This window comes from Hyla sarda, unplaced genomic scaffold (genome assembly GCF_029499605.1).
Source record: "Hyla sarda isolate aHylSar1 unplaced genomic scaffold, aHylSar1.hap1 scaffold_517, whole genome shotgun sequence".
NCBI classification, from domain to species: Eukaryota; Metazoa; Chordata; class Amphibia; order Anura; family Hylidae; genus Hyla; species Hyla sarda.
Genome location: NW_026610528.1, coordinates 46,537 through 67,254, shown reverse-complemented (window position 1 = coordinate 67,254; position 20,718 = coordinate 46,537). Strand labels below are relative to the sequence as shown.

Sequence of the window (20,718 nt, the reverse complement as noted above, 5' to 3'; positions counted from 1 at the left end):
AAGCAGAAGCAGAAGCAGCAGAAGCAGCAGCAGCACCACCTTTTGTTTATTGGCTGCAGCAGCAGCAAGGCCCACAGGGCTGGCTAGCTGGCTAGCCAGCAAGCAGGTAGCAATGAAAGTAGGAATCTTTCTTTTTAACCCTGTAAGGGGGTGGTGCACTGTACCCGAAGATACTGCCATATCGGGTCAATGCATAGGGCGACGGAAGCAAGCTTCGAAATCGGCCCCCGTTCTCAAAAATCCATTTAATATATGGTCCCCAGATAGGGGACGTATCAGATATTAAACTGATAAGAACAGATACTACACTTGATCTTAGCCAAAAGGCCGAGAAGCGATAACCGTGAAAGGGGCGGGCCCAACAAGGTCCCCTTCATGGGCACTATCACTGCTTGCTGTCAGGGAGGCTGCCAGACAATTTTCCATGCACACTCTGGGCTGGGGGGCAGTCAACCACCAGTACACACAGCAGAACCTAAACCCATACCATTATTGCTAAGCAGCAAGACAGGGGCCCATTGCACTCCCACGGGGCCTTTTTAAATGCAATCCATAACCCGGATTTGCCAGGAACCCTTCTTACTCCTCCTACTTGCATGTGACACTGGGCTTAGGATCTGCATAGGAAACACACACACAAGCACACACCTACCTTTGTTGCCTGCAGATGCCTCCTTGGCTGTCCCCAAACGGTATCAAACCAACACCCACGGGAAGCTGTAAGCATAGAGGACATGCCTGCACCCCATTGGACTTACCTGTGTGGGTTAAATCCGGGTTATTTGACAACCTATGGCGGTGATGGTTCTGCTCAGGCAGAGCAGTGCTGATGCTCCTCATAAAGCTGTCGCTGCTGTGAAGGTTCTAGGTGACATCACAAATCCCTTTGGTTACATACACAACAAAGCTGGGTTGTTGTTGTTTACACTCTGCAAGGCCTGTGGAAGTGAGTGACATCATAGCACTGTAGTTCTGAGGGTTCAAGATGGATGCAACAATCTCCTGTTGCTTCTATGAAGGCCGTAATAGACGACATCACCAAACAGCTCCATAGTCACATACACAGCAAAGGAGAGATGTTGTTTACACCTAGTGATGTCAGTGGTATTGAGTGACATCACAGCACAGTGCTAAGGCTCCTGGGCCTGGACACAGCAGCGGCTGCAATATCTCAACGGAGAATACGTTTATATCTATGTGTGTGTGTGCGCATATATATATATATATATATATATATATATATATATATATTCTCCGCCGAAATCACTTTTAAACCCATTTCCACCTTTTTTTCCCTTCTCTTCCTCTTACTTTTTTTTCACGTTTTTTTACGTTTTTCTCCTTTTCGCCTCTTTTCTGGGCGTATTATTCTTCTTTTTCTTCTTTTTTTTCGTCTAATGCATACCCCATCAGTGCAGCAATGCTTATTCAATACCGCCAGCAGATGGAGACACTGGGGGATAATTTTCTAAGGATTTATACTGATTTTTCCTGTCTGAATTTGTCGCACAGAAAGTTGCAGGCCAAATATGTGTGACATTTCTGCGACTTTAGCTTCTAGAGCATTTTTACAACATTATACATAGGTGCTGAATACATAAAAAGCGACTGTTCAGCGACAGACAAGTCGCATCGGCTGAAAGTAGGCCAGAATGTCAGTCCATGTTGGAGCAGGTTTAGATACAGTCTAAAGCATAGATCTCAAAGTCTGTGCACAGAATTTAGCAAGGGCCTCGCACCTTCTGATGCATCAGGTAGGTGCACAATAGCATAGCCTAACCCTCTGTACTTTGGTCTATATTGATGCGGGACATAGACAGCCAGCTGATGACCAATCCATTAGTGCAATGGATGGCTGGAAGCATTTGTCTTTGCCTTTGCAATACCACAGAAGCAATGCATGGTCAATGTACAGCAATGACACACCTGTGTGAACAGCCAGGAGACCCCCCCCCCCATGTTATGTTACATAGTTACATAGTTAGTACGGTCGAAAAAAGACATATGTCCATCACGTTCAACCAGGGAATTAAGGGGTAGGGGTGTGGCGCGATATTGGGGAAGGGATGAGATTTTATATTTCTTCATAAGCATTAATCTTATTTTGTCAATTAGGAACATTCAGCACCCACCCGCTATCAAGGCAGCTGCCTATCATGTCATGCCCTACCTGCACAGGTGTGCTGGCTACTCAAATGATCCAATTAAGGAGGCCATTTAGTCAGCAGCAGCAGAAGTCCTGTGCCTGGACGCTCCAACAGGGGCCAGACACAAGCAGAAGCAGAAGCAGCAGAAGCAGCAGCAGCACCACCTTTTGTTTATTGGCTGCAGCAGCAGCAAGGCCCACAGGGCTGGCTAGCTGGCTAGCCAGCAAGCAGGTAGCAATGAAAGTAGGAATCTTTCTTTTTAACCCTGTAAGGGGGTGGTGCACTGTACCCGAAGATACTGCCATATCGGGTCAATGCATAGGGCGACGGAAGCAAGCTTCGAAATCGGCCCCCGTTCTCAAAAATCCATTTAATATATGGTCCCCAGATAGGGGACGTATCAGATATTAAACTGATAAGAACAGATACTACACTTGATCTTAGCCAAAAGGCCGAGAAGCGATAACCGTGAAAGGGGCGGGCCCAACAAGGTCCCCTTCATGGGCACTATCACTGCTTGCTGTCAGGGAGGCTGCCAGACAATTTTCCATGCACACTCTGGGCTGGGGGGCAGTCAACCACCAGTACACACAGCAGAACCTAAACCCATACCATTATTGCTAAGCAGCAAGACAGGGGCCCATTGCACTCCCACGGGGCCTTTTTAAATGCAATCCATAACCCGGATTTGCCAGGAACCCTTCTTACTCCTCCTACTTGCATGTGACACTGGGCTTAGGATCTGCATAGGAAACACACACACAAGCACACACCTACCTTTGTTGCCTGCAGATGCCTCCTTGGCTGTCCCCAAACGGTATCAAACCAACACCCACGGGAAGCTGTAAGCATAGAGGACATGCCTGCACCCCATTGGACTTACCTGTGTGGGTTAAATCCGGGTTATTTGACAACCTATGGCGGTGATGGTTCTGCTCAGGCAGAGCAGTGCTGATGCTCCTCATAAAGCTGTCGCTGCTGTGAAGGTTCTAGGTGACATCACAAATCCCTTTGGTTACATACACAACAAAGCTGGGTTGTTGTTGTTTACACTCTGCAAGGCCTGTGGAAGTGAGTGACATCATAGCACTGTAGTTCTGAGGGTTCAAGATGGATGCAACAATCTCCTGTTGCTTCTATGAAGGCCGTAATAGACGACATCACCAAACAGCTCCATAGTCACATACACAGCAAAGGAGAGATGTTGTTTACACCTAGTGATGTCAGTGGTATTGAGTGACATCACAGCACAGTGCTAAGGCTCCTGGGCCTGGACACAGCAGCGGCTGCAATATCTCAACGGAGAATACGTTTATATCTATGTGTGTGTGTGTGCGCATATATATATATATATATATATATATATATATATATATATATTTCTCCGCCGAAATCACTTTTAAACCCATTTCCACCTTTTTTTCCCTTCTCTTCCTCTTACTTTTTTTTCACGTTTTTTTACGTTTTTCTCCTTTTCGCCTCTTTTCTGGGCGTATTATTCTTCTTTTTCTTCTTTTTTTTCGTCTAATGCATACCCCATCAGTGCAGCAATGCTTATTCAATACCGCCAGCAGATGGAGACACTGGGGGATAATTTTCTAAGGATTTATACTGATTTTTCCTGTCTGAATTTGTCGCACAGAAAGTTGCAGGCCAAATATGTGTGACATTTCTGCGACTTTAGCTTCTAGAGCATTTTTACAACATTATACATAGGTGCTGAATACATAAAAAGCGACTGTTCAGCGACAGACAAGTCGCATCGGCTGAAAGTAGGCCAGAATGTCAGTCCATGTTGGAGCAGGTTTAGATACAGTCTAAAGCATAGATCTCAAAGTCTGTGCACAGAATTTAGCAAGGGCCTCGCACCTTCTGATGCATCAGGTAGGTGCACAATAGCATAGCCTAACCCTCTGTACTTTGGTCTATATTGATGCGGGACATAGACAGCCAGCTGATGACCAATCCATTAGTGCAATGGATGGCTGGAAGCATTTGTCTTTGCCTTTGCAATACCACAGAAGCAATGCATGGTCAATGTACAGCAATGACACACCTGTGTGAACAGCCAGGAGACCCCCCCCCCCCCCCATGTTATGTTACATAGTTACATAGTTAGTACGGTCGAAAAAAGACATATGTCCATCACGTTCAACCAGGGAATTAAGGGGTAGGGGTGTGGCGCGATATTGGGGAAGGGATGAGATTTTATATTTCTTCATAAGCATTAATCTTATTTTGTCAATTAGGAACATTCAGCACCCACCCGCTATCAAGGCAGCTGCCTATCATGTCATGCCCTACCTGCACAGGTGTGCTGGCTACTCAAATGATCCAATTAAGGAGGCCATTTAGTCAGCAGCAGCAGAAGTCCTGTGCCTGGACGCTCCAACAGGGGCCAGACACAAGCAGAAGCAGAAGCAGCAGAAGCAGCAGCAGCACCACCTTTTGTTTATTGGCTGCAGCAGCAGCAAGGCCCACAGGGCTGGCTAGCTGGCTAGCCAGCAAGCAGGTAGCAATGAAAGTAGGAATCTTTCTTTTTAACCCTGTAAGGGGGTGGTGCACTGTACCCGAAGATACTGCCATATCGGGTCAATGCATAGGGCGACGGAAGCAAGCTTCGAAATCGGCCCCCGTTCTCAAAAATCCATTTAATATATGGTCCCCAGATAGGGGACGTATCAGATATTAAACTGATAAGAACAGATTTTTTTTTTTTTTTTTTTTTAAATCCCTCAGGTAGGGGATGAAAGTACTCCAAGCAATACTTTCAAACTGGCATTACAAACTTTCTGTAACACACAACCCTCTCATCATTGGGAAACTTTATTTATCAATCAAACAGACAAAAAAAAACAATCAAGATAAATCAACAAGATGAATCCATTTTTTCGATTTCCAAATGCCTTCCGCATCAATCCCACCCCTCTTAGAATCCCACAAATAACACAAATACAGTTTGCCTAACACCATTCGCACACTATTATTAACACTCACTTCTTTCCTCAAAAACACATAAACATTCCTCACATCCCACAAGACTTCCTTAATACACGACAACAATAACCACAACACTCTTACATTCTGACCTCCACTTACACAAAGCCCAAACATCATCATCTCAAAAGACAAAAACTCCATACCTGTCAATTCCTTGCATAAAGGACCAAGCCTTCTAACAACCTCACGAGCATACTTACAATTCCAAAAGAGATGAATAACACTTTCAAAACCATTACAACCCACTCTAGGACACACATCACATCTCACCAAACCCCTTGCTTTCTGAAACTCTCTCACAGGCAACACACCATGTAGACTTTGCCACACAATCTCCTTTTGCTTATTAGACATACCATCCATCCTTACTTTCTTCCAAACTTTCTCCACATCCGCTCCCCTCACAGAATTAATATTACATACAACCTCTTTACTCTCAATCATTCTCATCACCAAACGTTTATTCTTCAACACACTCATCTCTTCTTCTATCAACTCAAATTTCTCCAAAAACCTCACAACCCACTCATACCACTTAGGAACCTCAAAAGCAACAGGCCTACTCAGATCCCTCTTACACCACTTCAGCCTAACAAACAGTCTTCCAGCAAGAAACTTAGTCATACAAGACATCTGTCACGATTCGGCTTCCAGGTAGTGGATCCTCTGTGCCAGAGAGGGATTGGCGTGGACCGTGCTAGTGGACCGGTTCTAAGCCACTACTGGTTTTCACCAGAGCCCGCCGCAAAGCGGGATGGTCTTGCTGCGGCGGTAGTGACCAGGTCGTATCCACTAGCAACGGCTCACCTCTCTGGCTGCTGAAGATGGGCGCGGTACAAGGGAGTAGGCAGAAGCAAGGTCAGACGTAGCAGAAGGTCGGGGGCAGGCGGCAAGGTTCGTAGTCAGGATGGGTAGCAGAAGTTCAGGTACACAGGCTTTGGACACACTAAACGCTTTCACTGGCACAAGGCAACAAGATCCGGCAAGGGAGTGCAAGGGAGGAGACTAGATAAAGGCAGGGAGCAGGTGGGAGCCAATTAAGCTAATTGGGCCAGGCACCAATCATTGGTGCACTGGCCCTTTAAGTCTCAGAGAGCTGGCGCGCGCGCGCCCTAGAGAGCGGAGCCGCGCGCGCCAGCACATGACAGCAGGGGACCGGGACGGGTAAGTGACCTGGGATGCGATTCGCGAGCGGGCGCGTCCCGCTGTGCGAATCGCATCCCCAACGGCCAAAACAGTGCAGCGCTCCCGGTCAGCGGGACTGACCGGGGCGCTGCAGGGAGAAAGACGCCGTGAGCGCTCCGGGGAGGAGCGGGGACCCGGAGCGCTAGGCGTAACAGTACCCCCCCCCTTAGGTCTCCCCTTTTCTTTGACCGGCAACTGCCTCCCCTGGGATGAGGACACCGGGAAAGAATGGAGGGTTTCCTCAACGGCAGGCAGTACAGCAGGAGTGGGAATGGGGAGGGAGGGCAGAGGGCGAAGCCTGGCACGGGGCAGTGTGACACCAGGACGGGGGCCATGAGGAGGCACAGAGGTTTGCCTGACGGGACTGGGAGGGGGGGAGAGGCACTTCCTATGGCAGGCAGAGTCCCAGTTCTTTATCTCCCCGGTGGTCCAATCAAGGGTGGGGGAATGAAGCCGGAGCCATGGCAGACCGAGGAGGACCTCAGAGGTACAACTGGGGAGAATGAAGAACTCAATCCTTTCGTGGTGGGGTCCGATAGACATCAGGAGGGGTTCTGTGCGGTAACGCACGGTGCAGTCCAATCTGGCTCCGTTGACCGCGGAAATGTAGAGCGGTTTGGCGAGACGGGTCACCGGGATGCTGAATTTATTGACAAAGGGCTCCAAAATAAAATTCCCGGAGGCACCAGAGTCCAAGCAGGCCAAGGCTGAGAGGGAGGAGTTGGCTGTAGGAGAAATCCGCACGGGCACCGTGAGACGTGGAGAAGAAGATTTAGAACCAAGAGATGCCACACCCACGTGAGCTGGGTGCGTGCGTGCGTTTCCCAGGCGTGGAGGACGGATAGGGCAATCCACCAAGAAATGCTCGGTACTGGCACAGTACAGACAGAGATTTTCTTCTCTACGGCGATTCCTCTCTTCCTGGGTCAGGCGAGACCGATCCACTTGCATGGCCTCCTCGGCGGGAGGCCCAGGCATAGACTGCAAAGGATGCTGTGGGAGAGGTGCCCAGAGATCTAAGTCTTTTTCCTGGCGGAGCTCTTGGTGTCGCTCAGAAAAACGCATGTCAATGCGGGTAGCCAAATGGATGAGTTCTTGGAGGTTGGCAGGAATCTCTCGTGCGGCCAGCACATCCTTGATGCGACTGGATAGGCCTTTTTTAAAGGTCGCGCAGAGAGCCTCATTATTCCAGGATAGTTCAGATGCAAAAGTACGGAATTGTATGGCGTACTCGCCAACGGAAGAATTACCCTGGACCAGGTTCAGCAGGGCAGTCTCAGCAGAAGAGGCTCGGGCAGGTTCCTCAAAGACACTTCGGACTTCAGCAAAGAAGGACTGGACTGTGGCTGTGGCAGGATCATTGCGGTCCCAGAGCGGTGTGGCCCAAGACAAGGCCTTTCCTGAAAGAAGGCTTACTACGAACGCCACCTTAGACCGTTCTGTAGGAAACAAGTCTGACAACATCTCCATATGCAGGGAACACTGAGACAAAAATCCACGGCAGAGTCTGGAGTCCCCATCAAATTTGTCCGGCAGGGACAAGCGGAGGTTAGGAGCGGCCACTCGCTGCGGAGGAGGTGCAGGAGCTGGCGGAGGAGATGGTTGCTGCTGTAGCAGGGGCAGAATTTGCTGTAACATGGCGGTCAACTGCGACAGCTGCTGTCCTTGTTGGGCAATCTGCTGCGATTGCTGAGCGACCACCGTGGGAAGATCAGCGAGACTTGGCAGCGGCACCTCAGCGGGATCCATGGCCGGATCTACTGTCACGATTCGGCTTCCAGGTAGTGGATCCTCTGTGCCAGAGAGGGATTGGCGTGGACCGTGCTAGTGGACCGGTTCTAAGCCACTACTGGTTTTCACCAGAGCCCGCCGCAAAGCGGGATGGTCTTGCTGCGGCGGTAGTGACCAGGTCGTATCCACTAGCAACGGCTCACCTCTCTGGCTGCTGAAGATGGGCGCGGTACAAGGGAGTAGGCAGAAGCAAGGTCAGACGTAGCAGAAGGTCGGGGGCAGGCGGCAAGGTTCGTAGTCAGGATGGGTAGCAGAAGTTCAGGTACACAGGCTTTGGACACACTAAACGCTTTCACTGGCACAAGGCAACAAGATCCGGCAAGGGAGTGCAAGGGAGGAGACTAGATAAAGGCAGGGAGCAGGTGGGAGCCAATTAAGCTAATTGGGCCAGGCACCAATCATTGGTGCACTGGCCCTTTAAGTCTCAGAGAGCTGGCGCGCGCGCGCCCTAGAGAGCGGAGCCGCGCGCGCCAGCACATGACAGCAGGGGACCGGGACGGGTAAGTGACCTGGGATGCGATTCGCGAGCGGGCGCGTCCCGCTGTGCGAATCGCATCCCCAACGGCCAAAACAGTGCAGCGCTCCCGGTCAGCGGGACTGACCGGGGCGCTGCAGGGAGAAAGACGCCGTGAGCGCTCCGGGGAGGAGCGGGGACCCGGAGCGCTAGGCGTAACAACATCTTCTTATCTCCTTCAATAATGACCAGTATGAAAACTAAAATATTCACTCCAAAATAAACCTCCAGATTTGGAAAACTCATCCCACCCTTCCGCCAATTTTTAATCACCACTTCTCTCCTTAATCTTTCTACTTTAGACCCCCAGAAAAAGACAAACAAAACCCGATTCAGACTCCTTAAACACATATACTGCGGAGGAAAAATCATAGCAACATACAGAAAAATTGGTAAAACAACACTTTTAATAACCACAATTTTTCCAATAAAAGAAAGACTTCTCATACTCCAAAAATTCAAACGCATCTCTACCTTCTTTTTTGCATCATCCCAACTCTCCTTTCCATCCAAGTCCTTACTAAACTTAATCCCCAATACTTTAATAGCCCCCTCCACTACATTCACCCCAACATCACTACTTAACCCACCTTCACCAAAGCATTTACATTCGCTCTTTAACCAATTCACTTTAAAAGCAGACGCACCACAGAAAATTGAAACCAAAAGCCTCACTCTCCTCACAGCACACTCAGAATCACACAGGACACATACATCATCCATATAAGCATTCACTTTAAATTCCCTACCATTGCTACCAGGAATATGAACACCTCTCACTATCTTATCCCTCCTAATCAGACATAACAGAGGCTCAATCGCGCATATAAACGCTACTGGCGAGAGCGGGCACCCCTGCCTTACTCCTGAAAAAACATTCACTCTTCTCCCCACACATCCATTAACGAGCATCCTACTATATATTCTATCATACAAACTCCTAACTCTCCACACAAAATCACTCGGAAACCCCATTCGCAACAATACCCTGAACAAAAAATTATGAGACAACCTATCATACGCCTTTTCAAAATCAAGTGACAACAAATAAGCATTTTGTTTTCTACTCTTACAATCCCACAAACAATCTCTCAACAGACACAAACTCTCATGTATACGACGTCCAGGCACAGCACAAAACTGATCATAACCAACCACACATTCAACAACATCCCTCATTCGATTAGCAATAATTTTTGCATAGATCTTATAATCGCAGTTAAGTAACGTAATTGGACGCCAATTCTTTAAATTTTTTAAATTCCCTTTTTTTGGAATTAATACTACCACACCACCACGCATACTCTCCGCAATTTCCATATTCTCCCACATAAACTGACACACTGCAACAACATCCTTACCCACCACATTCCACAAAAAACGATAAAATTCCACAGGCAAACCATCTTCCCCTGGAGTCTTATTCGCTGACATTTTCTGCACTACATCCCATACTTCTTCACTTGAAATCTTACGCATAACAAAAGCCTGCTCAGCTTCTCCAAGCTTCCCATCCAACACACTCAATACCTCACTCTCCAAATTCTCATCTCTCCACTTCTCTCCATACAGCTCCTCATAAAAGCATGCAATTTCCTCACTCACACCATCACCAGTCACTTCCCTACCATCCTCTCTCACAATCATATCAATAACAGGTTTTTTAGAAAAAACTTTTTTGAAAAAATAACGTGAACATTTCTCATCATGTTCCAATTTATCTAACTTGGCCCTATACATGATACTCCTACCCTTTTCCAACACAAAATTATTAATCTCCCTCTTAGTGCTCACAATATCATCCTGAACATCCACTCCACAATCTCTCAACCTACACAAATAGGACAAACGCGCATTCAACTTCACATATTGCTCCCTCTTAAGAGCAGCGACTTTGTATCCAAAGGACTTAAAAAAGGACTTTGTTTTCTTTTTAACCCATTCCCACCACAAAATAATGTTATCAAACTCACCTTTCTTTCCACACCACTTCTTATACATACATTCATACTGATCTCTCACATCCACACTATCTAAATGTTTAATATTCATTTTCCACAAACCTCTCCCATACACAGCACTCTGACCCACATCAATCTCACACAGCAAGGAATCATGGTCCGAATAACAAACAGACCTCTGTCTGTAACTTAAAGCATTCAAACTCTCAGACAAAAAACAATAATCTAACTTAGAGTGAAAATTACCTCTATCTGCATGATATGTACATAAATTAGGATTAATATTACATAACTCTTGGATATCCCTTAACCTAAAATCAGAGACTAACTCAAATAATTTTCTACCAGATACATCAAAAGCTTTTTTTGTTAAATCAACATTCATATCTCCAACTAAAATAACAGGCATCTTGCCCTGAACATAAAACTTTAACTTATCAAACAAATTTTTTCTTTCATTTTTATATGCAGGAGCATAAACATTAATCAAACGAAATTTCACATTTTTATAACTTAATACAGCAGAAATACACCTGCCAGGTTCAATTACCACATAGCTTTCCACAGCAATGTCAGGTGATTTAATCAAGATCCCCACACCATCATTCTTATTCAAAACACTCCCAGACCACACACACCGACCATACACCCATTCATCCTGACTTATGGTGAGATCAATACCACACTCCTGCAAACAAAAAATTGCAGCATTTTCCTGAGCTAAAAAACTTAAAATAGCAGCTCTCCTAGCCTTATTTTTAAACACTCTCACATTTTGAGAACATACAACAAAACCCATAGCCTAAAGCTACAAAGAACAAGGTTTAACCCTGCATGAGCTACACAGGTGCATCAGCCACCTGCTACTAACTAGCAAATCAAGTCCCAGCATAGTTATTCACCACTCTCAGTAGCCTCCATAACATCCGTCTCCAGGACTTCATAAAAGTTGCTGGTTTCCGGGCGCGAGTCCGCACCCTTCTCACCTCTTCTTTTCTTGGCAGACTTCCCTCCATGCACCAGTTGAAAGCCATCATAATTTTCATCCTCTGCATTATGTTTCCCACCACCCTCCCTGTTACACAAATCAGTCTCACCTGAGGATGGAAATGGCTCAATGTGAACAGGGTCAGAGGGGTGAACAGACTCCACAGAGTGACTAGGACTCTGCACTCCCTCAATAACTTCCTCCAACTGTCTGAAGGCATCAGAGACTGCAGCCTGAACATCAGGGGGCTTCTGAGGAGCTGCAATGGTCTTCAGAGGGGCCAATCTCCTCACTATTTCCCCCTCTCTCACCACACTACTGAATAAAGGACTTCTCACCCCAGGGCAGTCCTTATAAACATGACCTTCCTCCCGACATAAGTCACATTTCCTGGCTTTAGGACAACTTCCAGCATGGTGGCCAGCAGTATTACAGTTCCTGCACATTTGTCCTTGCACACAGTTCTCCTTTAAATGTCCAAAGGAAAAACAATTCCTGCAGTAGGAAGGCTGACCAGCATAGGACAGGTACCCCCTATAACCTGCAATGGAAAAACTGGCAGGGGGGTGTTTAAAACCCCCAACACAAGTAGGGTCTACTTTTAATTTAACCACAAACTTATAATTGCAGTTAAAAATCCCCAGTACATTCGTCTGTTTCTCTCCACCCTTCACATAGTCACAGTACTTGTGCAAAAAGTTCTTAATAATTTCCACATCTGTGTAAGGATTATGCACATGCACTATCACAGTTTTTTCCTGCAGACCAAACAGTGGAGTAATCTTCACCCCAACCAGCAAGGGCTCATTGCTGAGATTCCTTAAGTATTCATACACATGCAAACACCTGCCCTCATCCACAAAGGTTACCTCATAGGAGCCCCTGCGGGGAGACTCATTAACACTGAAGATTTCAGCCTTGTCCACTCCAATCTTCTCCATAATGATGTCTCTCACCAGATAAACCATGTTGTTCTTGGAACTTGCAGGATCCACCTCCATGCGGATAGTATTCTTTACTCCAGCCATTCTTCCAGATGATAATCTGTCGGTACAGGACCACAGTGAAAAAAAATCTTCCTCCGGCAAACTGGGTAAACCCAGAGATCGCACCCTCTGGCCAGACCAGAGCAAACTGCACTTGATCTTAGCCAAAAGGCCGAGAAGCGATAACCGTGAAAGGGGCGGGCCCAACAAGGTCCCCTTCATGGGCACTATCACTGCTTGCTGTCAGGGAGGCTGCCAGACAATTTTCCATGCACACTCTGGGCTGGGGGGCAGTCAACCACCAGTACACACAGCAGAACCTAAACCCATACCATTATTGCTAAGCAGCAAGACAGGGGCCCATTGCACTCCCACGGGGCCTTTTTAAATGCAATCCATAACCCGGATTTGCCAGGAACCCTTCTTACTCCTCCTACTTGCATGTGACACTGGGCTTAGGATCTGCATAGGAAACACACACACAAGCACACACCTACCTTTGTTGCCTGCAGATGCCTCCTTGGCTGTCCCCAAACGGTATCAAACCAACACCCACGGGAAGCTGTAAGCATAGAGGACATGCCTGCACCCCATTGGACTTACCTGTGTGGGTTAAATCCGGGTTATTTGACAACCTATGGCGGTGATGGTTCTGCTCAGGCAGAGCAGTGCTGATGCTCCTCATAAAGCTGTCGCTGCTGTGAAGGTTCTAGGTGACATCACAAATCCCTTTGGTTACATACACAACAAAGCTGGGTTGTTGTTGTTTACACTCTGCAAGGCCTGTGGAAGTGAGTGACATCATAGCACTGTAGTTCTGAGGGTTCAAGATGGATGCAACAATCTCCTGTTGCTTCTATGAAGGCCGTAATAGACGACATCACCAAACAGCTCCATAGTCACATACACAGCAAAGGAGAGATGTTGTTTACACCTAGTGATGTCAGTGGTATTGAGTGACATCACAGCACAGTGCTAAGGCTCCTGGGCCTGGACACAGCAGCGGCTGCAATATCTCAACGGAGAATACGTTTATATCTATGTGTGTGTGTGCGCATATATATATATATATATATATATATATATATATATATATATATTTCTCCGCCGAAATCACTTTTAAACCCATTTCCACCTTTTTTTCCCTTCTCTTCCTCTTACTTTTTTTTCACGTTTTTTTACGTTTTTCTCCTTTTCGCCTCTTTTCTGGGCGTATTATTCTTCTTTTTCTTCTTTTTTTTCGTCTAATGCATACCCCATCAGTGCAGCAATGCTTATTCAATACCGCCAGCAGATGGAGACACTGGGGGATAATTTTCTAAGGATTTATACTGATTTTTCCTGTCTGAATTTGTCGCACAGAAAGTTGCAGGCCAAATATGTGTGACATTTCTGCGACTTTAGCTTCTAGAGCATTTTTACAACATTATACATAGGTGCTGAATACATAAAAAGCGACTGTTCAGCGACAGACAAGTCGCATCGGCTGAAAGTAGGCCAGAATGTCAGTCCATGTTGGAGCAGGTTTAGATACAGTCTAAAGCATAGATCTCAAAGTCTGTGCACAGAATTTAGCAAGGGCCTCGCACCTTCTGATGCATCAGGTAGGTGCACAATAGCATAGCCTAACCCTCTGTACTTTGGTCTATATTGATGCGGGACATAGACAGCCAGCTGATGACCAATCCATTAGTGCAATGGATGGCTGGAAGCATTTGTCTTTGCCTTTGCAATACCACAGAAGCAATGCATGGTCAATGTACAGCAATGACACACCTGTGTGAACAGCCAGGAGACCCCCCCCCCCCCCATGTTATGTTACATAGTTACATAGTTAGTACGGTCGAAAAAAGACATATGTCCATCACGTTCAACCAGGGAATTAAGGGGTAGGGGTGTGGCGCGATATTGGGGAAGGGATGAGATTTTATATTTCTTCATAAGCATTAATCTTATTTTGTCAATTAGGAACATTCAGCACCCACCCGCTATCAAGGCAGCTGCCTATCATGTCATGCCCTACCTGCACAGGTGTGCTGGCTACTCAAATGATCCAATTAAGGAGGCCATTTAGTCAGCAGCAGCAGAAGTCCTGTGCCTGGACGCTCCAACAGGGGCCAGACACAAGCAGAAGCAGAAGCAGCAGAAGCAGCAGCAGCACCACCTTTTGTTTATTGGCTGCAGCAGCAGCAAGGCCCACAGGGCTGGCTAGCTGGCTAGCCAGCAAGCAGGTAGCAATGAAAGTAGGAATCTTTCTTTTTAACCCTGTAAGGGGGTGGTGCACTGTACCCGAAGATACTGCCATATCGGGTCAATGCATAGGGCGACGGAAGCAAGCTTCGAAATCGGCCCCCGTTCTCAAAAATCCATTTAATATATGGTCCCCAGATAGGGGACGTATCAGATATTAAACTGATAAGAACAGATACTACACTTGATCTTAGCCAAAAGGCCGAGAAGCGATAACCGTGAAAGGGGCGGGCCCAACAAGGTCCCCTTCATGGGCACTATCACTGCTTGCTGTCAGGGAGGCTGCCAGACAATTTTCCATGCACACTCTGGGCTGGGGGGCAGTCAACCACCAGTACACACAGCAGAACCTAAACCCATACCATTATTGCTAAGCAGCAAGACAGGGGCCCATTGCACTCCCACGGGGCCTTTTTAAATGCAATCCATAACCCGGATTTGCCAGGAACCCTTCTTACTCCTCCTACTTGCATGTGACACTGGGCTTAGGATCTGCATAGGAACCACACACACAAGCACACACCTACCTTTGTTGCCTGCAGATGCCTCCTTGGCTGTCCCCAAACGGTATCAAACCAACACCCACGGGAAGCTGTAAGCATAGAGGACATGCCTGCACCCCATTGGACTTACCTGTGTGGGTTAAATCCGGGTTATTTGACAACCTATGGCGGTGATGGTTCTGCTCAGGCAGAGCAGTGCTGATGCTCCTCATAAAGCTGTCGCTGCTGTGAAGGTTCTAGGTGACATCACAAATCCCTTTGGTTACATACACAACAAAGCTGGGTTGTTGTTGTTTACACTCTGCAAGGCCTGTGGAAGTGAGTGACATCATAGCACTGTAGTTCTGAGGGTTCAAGATGGATGCAACAATCTCCTGTTGCTTCTATGAAGGCCGTAATAGACGACATCACCAAACAGCTCCATAGTCACATACACAGCAAAGGAGAGATGTTGTTTACACCTAGTGATGTCAGTGGTATTGAGTGACATCACAGCACAGTGCTAAGGCTCCTGGGCCTGGACACAGCAGCGGCTGCAATATCTCAACGGAGAATACGTTTATATCTATGTGTGTGTGTGCGCATATATATATATATATATATATATATATATATATATATATATATATATATATTTATTTCTCCGCCGAAATCACTTTTAAACCCATTTCCACCTTTTTTTCCCTTCTCTTCCTCTTACTTTTTTTTCACGTTTTTTTACGTTTTTCTCCTTTTCGCCTCTTTTCTGGGCGTATTATTCTTCTTTTTCTTCTTTTTTTTCGTCTAATGCATACCCCATCAGTGCAGCAATGCTTATTCAATACCGCCAGCAGATGGAGACACTGGGGGATAATTTTCTAAGGATTTATACTGATTTTTCCTGTCTGAATTTGTCGCACAGAAAGTTGCAGGCCAAATATGTGTGACATTTCTGCGACTTTAGCTTCTAGAGCATTTTTACAACATTATACATAGGTGCTGAATACATAAAAAGCGACTGTTCAGCGACAGACAAGTCGCATCGGCTGAAAGTAGGCCAGAATGTCAGTCCATGTTGGAGCAGGTTTAGATACAGTCTAAAGCATAGATCTCAAAGTCTGTGCACAGAATTTAGCAAGGGCCTCGCACCTTCTGATGCATCAGGTAGGTGCACAATAGCATAGCCTAACCCTCTGTACTTTGGTCTATATTGATGCGGGACATAGACAGCCAGCTGATGACCAATCCATTAGTGCAATGGATGGCTGGAAGCATTTGTCTTTGCCTTTGCAATACCACAGAAGCAATGCATGGTCAATGTACAGCAATGACACACCTGTGTGAACAGCCAGGAGACCCCCCCCCCCCATGTTATGTTACATAGTTACATAGTTAGTACGGTCGAAAAAAGACATATGTCCATCACGTTCAACCAGGGAATTAAGGGGTAGGGGTGTGGCGCGATATTGGGGAAGGGATGAGATTTTATATTTCTTCATAAGCATTAATCTTATTTTGTCAATTAGGAACATTCAGCACCCACCCGCTATCAAGGCAGCTGCCTATCATGTCATGCCCTACCTGCACAGGTGTGCTGGCTACTCAAATGATCCAATTAAGGAGGCCATTTAGTCAGCAGCAGCAGAAGTCCTGTGCCTGGACGCTCCAACAGGGGCCAGACACAAGCAGAAGCAGAAGCAGCAGAAGCAGCAGCAGCACCACCTTTTGTTTATTGGCTGCAGCAGCAGCAAGGCCCACAGGGCTGGCTAGCTGGCTAGCCAGCAAGCAGGTAGCAATGAAAGTAGGAATCTTTCTTTTTAACCCTGTAAGGGGGTGGTGCACTGTACCCGAAGATACTGCCATATCGGGTCAATGCATAGGGCGACGGAAGCAAGCTTCGAAATCGGCCCCCGTTCTCAAAAATCCATTTAATATATGGTCCCCAGATAGGGGACGTATCAGATATTAAACTGATAAGAACAGATACTACACTTGATCTTAGCCAAAAGGCCGAGAAGCGATAACCGTGAAAGGGGCGGGCCCAACAAGGTCCCCTTCATGGGCACTATCACTGCTTGCTGTCAGGGAGGCTGCCAGACAATTTTCCATGCACACTCTGGGCTGGGGGGCAGTCAACCACCAGTACACACAGCAGAACCTAAACCCATACCATTATTGCTAAGCAGCAAGACAGGGGCCCATTGCACTCCCACGGGGCCTTTTTAAATGCAATCCATAACCCGGATTTGCCAGGAACCCTTCTTACTCCTCCTACTTGCATGTGACACTGGGCTTAGGATCTGCATAGGAAACACACACACAAGCACACACCTACCTTTGTTGCCTGCAGATGCCTCCTTGGCTGTCCCCAAACGGTATCAAACCAACACCCACGGGAAGCTGTAAGCATAGAGGACATGCCTGCACCCCATTGGACTTACCTGTGTGGGTTAAATCCGGGTTATTTGACAACCTATGGCGGTGATGGTTCTGCTCAGGCAGAGCAGTGCTGATGCTCCTCATAAAGCTGTCGCTGCTGTGAAGGTTCTAGGTGACATCACAAATCCCTTTGGTTACATACACAACAAAGCTGGGTTGTTGTTGTTTACACTCTGCAAGGCCTGTGGAAGTGAGTGACATCATAGCACTGTAGTTCTGAGGGTTCAAGATGGATGCAACAATCTCCTGTTGCTTCTATGAAGGCCGTAATAGACGACATCACCAAACAGCTCCATAGTCACATACACAGCAAAGGAGAGATGTTGTTTACACCTAGTGATGTCAGTGGTATTGAGTGACATCACAGCACAGTGCTAAGGCTCCTGGGCCTGGACACAGCAGCGGCTGCAATATCTCAACGGAGAATACGTTTATATCTATGTGTGTGTGTGCGCATATATATATATATATATATATATATATATATATATATATATATATATATATTTCTCCGCCGAAATCACTTTTAAACCCATTTCCACCTTTTTTTCCCTTCTCTTCCTCTTACTTTTTTTTCACGTTTTTTTACGTTTTTCTCCTTTTCGCCTCTTTTCTGGGCGTATTATTCTTCTTTTTCTTCTTTTTTTTCGTCTAATGCATACCCCATCAGTGCAGCAATGCTTATTCAATACCGCCAGCAGATGGAGACACTGGGGGATAATTTTCTAAGGATTTATACTGATTTTTCCTGTCTGAATTTGTCGCACAGAAAGTTGCAGGCCAAATATGTGTGACATTTCTGCGACTTTAGCTTCTAGAGCATTTTTACAACATTATACATAGGTGCTGAATACATAAAAAGCGACTGTTCAGCGACAGACAAGTCGCATCGGCTGAAAGTAGGCCAGAATGTCAGTCCATGTTGGAGCAGGTTTAGATACAGTCTAAAGCATAGATCTCAAAGTCTGTGCACAGAATTTAGCAAGGGCCTCGCACCTTCTGATGCATCAGGTAGGTGCACAATAGCATAGCCTAACCCTCTGTACTTTGGTCTATATTGATGCGGGACATAGACAGCCAGCTGATGACCAATCCATTAGTGCAATGGATGGCTGGAAGCATTTGTCTTTGCCTTTGCAATACCACAGAAGCAATGCATGGTCAATGTACAGCAATGACACACCTGTGTGAACAGCCAGGAGACCCCCCCCCCCCCATGTTATGTTACATAGTTACATAGTTAGTACGGTCGAAAAAAGACATATGTCCATCACGTTCAACCAGGGAATTAAGGGGTAGGGGTGTGGCGCGATATTGGGGAAGGGATGAGATTTTATATTTCTTCATAAGCATTAATCTTATTTTGTCAATTAGGAACATTCAGCACCCACCCGCTATCAAGGCAGCTGCCTATCATGTCATGCCCTACCTGCACAGGTGTGCTGGCTACTCAAATGATCCAATTAAGGAGGCCATTTAGTCAGCAGCAGCAGAAGTCCTGTGCCTGGACGCTCCAACAGGGGCCAGACACAAGCAGAAGCAGAAGCAGCAGAAGCAGCAGCAGCACCACCTTTTGTTTATTGGCTGCAGCAGCAGCAAGGCCCACAGGGCTGGCTAGCTGGCTAGCCAGCAAGCAGGTAGCAATGAAAGTAGGAATCTTTCTTTTTAACCCTGTAAGGGGGTGGTGCACTGTACCCGAAGATACTGCCATATCGGGTCAATGCATAGGGCGACGGAAGCAAGCTTCGAAATCGGCCCCCGTTCTCAAAAATCCATTTAATATATGGTCCCCAGATAGGGGACGTATCAGATATTAAACTGATAAGAACAGATACTACACTTGATCTTAGCCAAAAGGCCGAGAAGCGATAACCGTGAAAGGGGCGGGCCCAACAAGGTCCCCTTCATGGGCACTATCACTGCTTGCTGTCAGGGAGGCTGCCAGACAATTTTCCATGCACACTCTGGGCTGGGGGGCAGTCAACCACCAGTACACACAGCAGAACCTAAACCCATACCATTATTGCTAAGCAGCAAGACAGGGGCCCATTGCACTCCCACGGGGCCTTTTTAAATGCAATCCATAACCCGGATTTGCCAGGAACCCTTCTTACTCCTCCTACTTGCATGTGACACTGGGCTTAGGATCTGCATAGGAAACACACACACAAGCACACACCTACCTTTGTTGCCTGCAGATGCCTCCTTGGCTGTCCCCAAACGGTATCAAACCAACACCCACGGGAAGCTGTAAGCATAGAGGACATGCCTGCACCCCATTGGACTTACCTGTGTGGGTTAAATCCGGGTTATTTGACAACCTATGGCGGTGATGGTTCTGCTCAGGCAGAGCAGTGCTGATGCTCCTCATAAAGCTGTCGCTGCTGTGAAGGTTCTAGGTGACATCACAAATCCCTTTGGTTACATACACAACAAAGCTGGGTTGTTGTTGTTTACACTCTGCAAGGCCTGTGGAAGTGAGTGACATCATAGCACTGTAGTTCTGAGGGTTCAAGATGGATGCAACAATCTCCTGTTGCTTCTATGAAGGCCGTAATAGACGACATCACCAAACAGCTCCATAGTCACATACACAGCAAAGGAGAGATGTTGTTTACACCTAGTGATGTCAGTGGTATTGAGTGACATCACAGCACAGTGCTAAGGCTCCTGGGCCTGGACACAGCAGCGGCTGCAATATCTCAACGGAGAATACGTTTATATCTATGTGTGTGTGTGCGCATATATATATATATATATATATATATATATATATATATTTCTCCGCCGAAATCACTTTTAAACCCATTTCCACCTTTTTTTCCCTTCTCTTCCTCTTACTTTTTTTTCACGTTTTTTTACGTTTTTCTCCTTTTCGCCTCTTTTCTGGGCGTATTATTCTTCTTTTTCTTCTTTTTTTTCGTCTAATGCATACCCCATCAGTGCAGCAATGCTTATTCAATACCGCCAGCAGA

General features: G+C 46.6%; 6 non-coding genes across 6 annotated transcripts; all 6 read right to left on the bottom strand.

The window, feature by feature from the left end:
• Nucleotides 1–148: 148 nt before the first annotated feature.
• On the bottom strand, nucleotides 149–339 carry LOC130338325 (U2 spliceosomal RNA). The gene has a single exon (XR_008879043.1). It is a non-coding gene; the product is annotated as a U2 spliceosomal RNA (small nuclear RNA).
• Nucleotides 340–2,420: 2,081 nt separating this feature from the next.
• Nucleotides 2,421–2,611, bottom strand: LOC130338324 (U2 spliceosomal RNA). Its single transcript, XR_008879042.1, has one exon. It is a non-coding gene; the product is annotated as a U2 spliceosomal RNA (small nuclear RNA).
• A 2,090-nt stretch (nucleotides 2,612–4,701) lies between these two features.
• On the bottom strand, nucleotides 4,702–4,895 carry LOC130338304 (U2 spliceosomal RNA). The gene has a single exon (XR_008879029.1). It is a non-coding gene; the product is annotated as a U2 spliceosomal RNA (small nuclear RNA).
• A 9,950-nt stretch (nucleotides 4,896–14,845) lies between these two features.
• LOC130338323 (U2 spliceosomal RNA) lies at nucleotides 14,846–15,036 on the bottom strand. Its single transcript, XR_008879041.1, has one exon. It is a non-coding gene; the product is annotated as a U2 spliceosomal RNA (small nuclear RNA).
• Nucleotides 15,037–17,135: 2,099 nt separating this feature from the next.
• LOC130338322 (U2 spliceosomal RNA) lies at nucleotides 17,136–17,326 on the bottom strand. The gene has a single exon (XR_008879040.1). It is a non-coding gene; the product is annotated as a U2 spliceosomal RNA (small nuclear RNA).
• Nucleotides 17,327–19,422: 2,096 nt separating this feature from the next.
• LOC130338321 (U2 spliceosomal RNA) lies at nucleotides 19,423–19,613 on the bottom strand. The gene has a single exon (XR_008879039.1). It is a non-coding gene; the product is annotated as a U2 spliceosomal RNA (small nuclear RNA).
• Nucleotides 19,614–20,718: the final 1,105 nt, after the last annotated feature.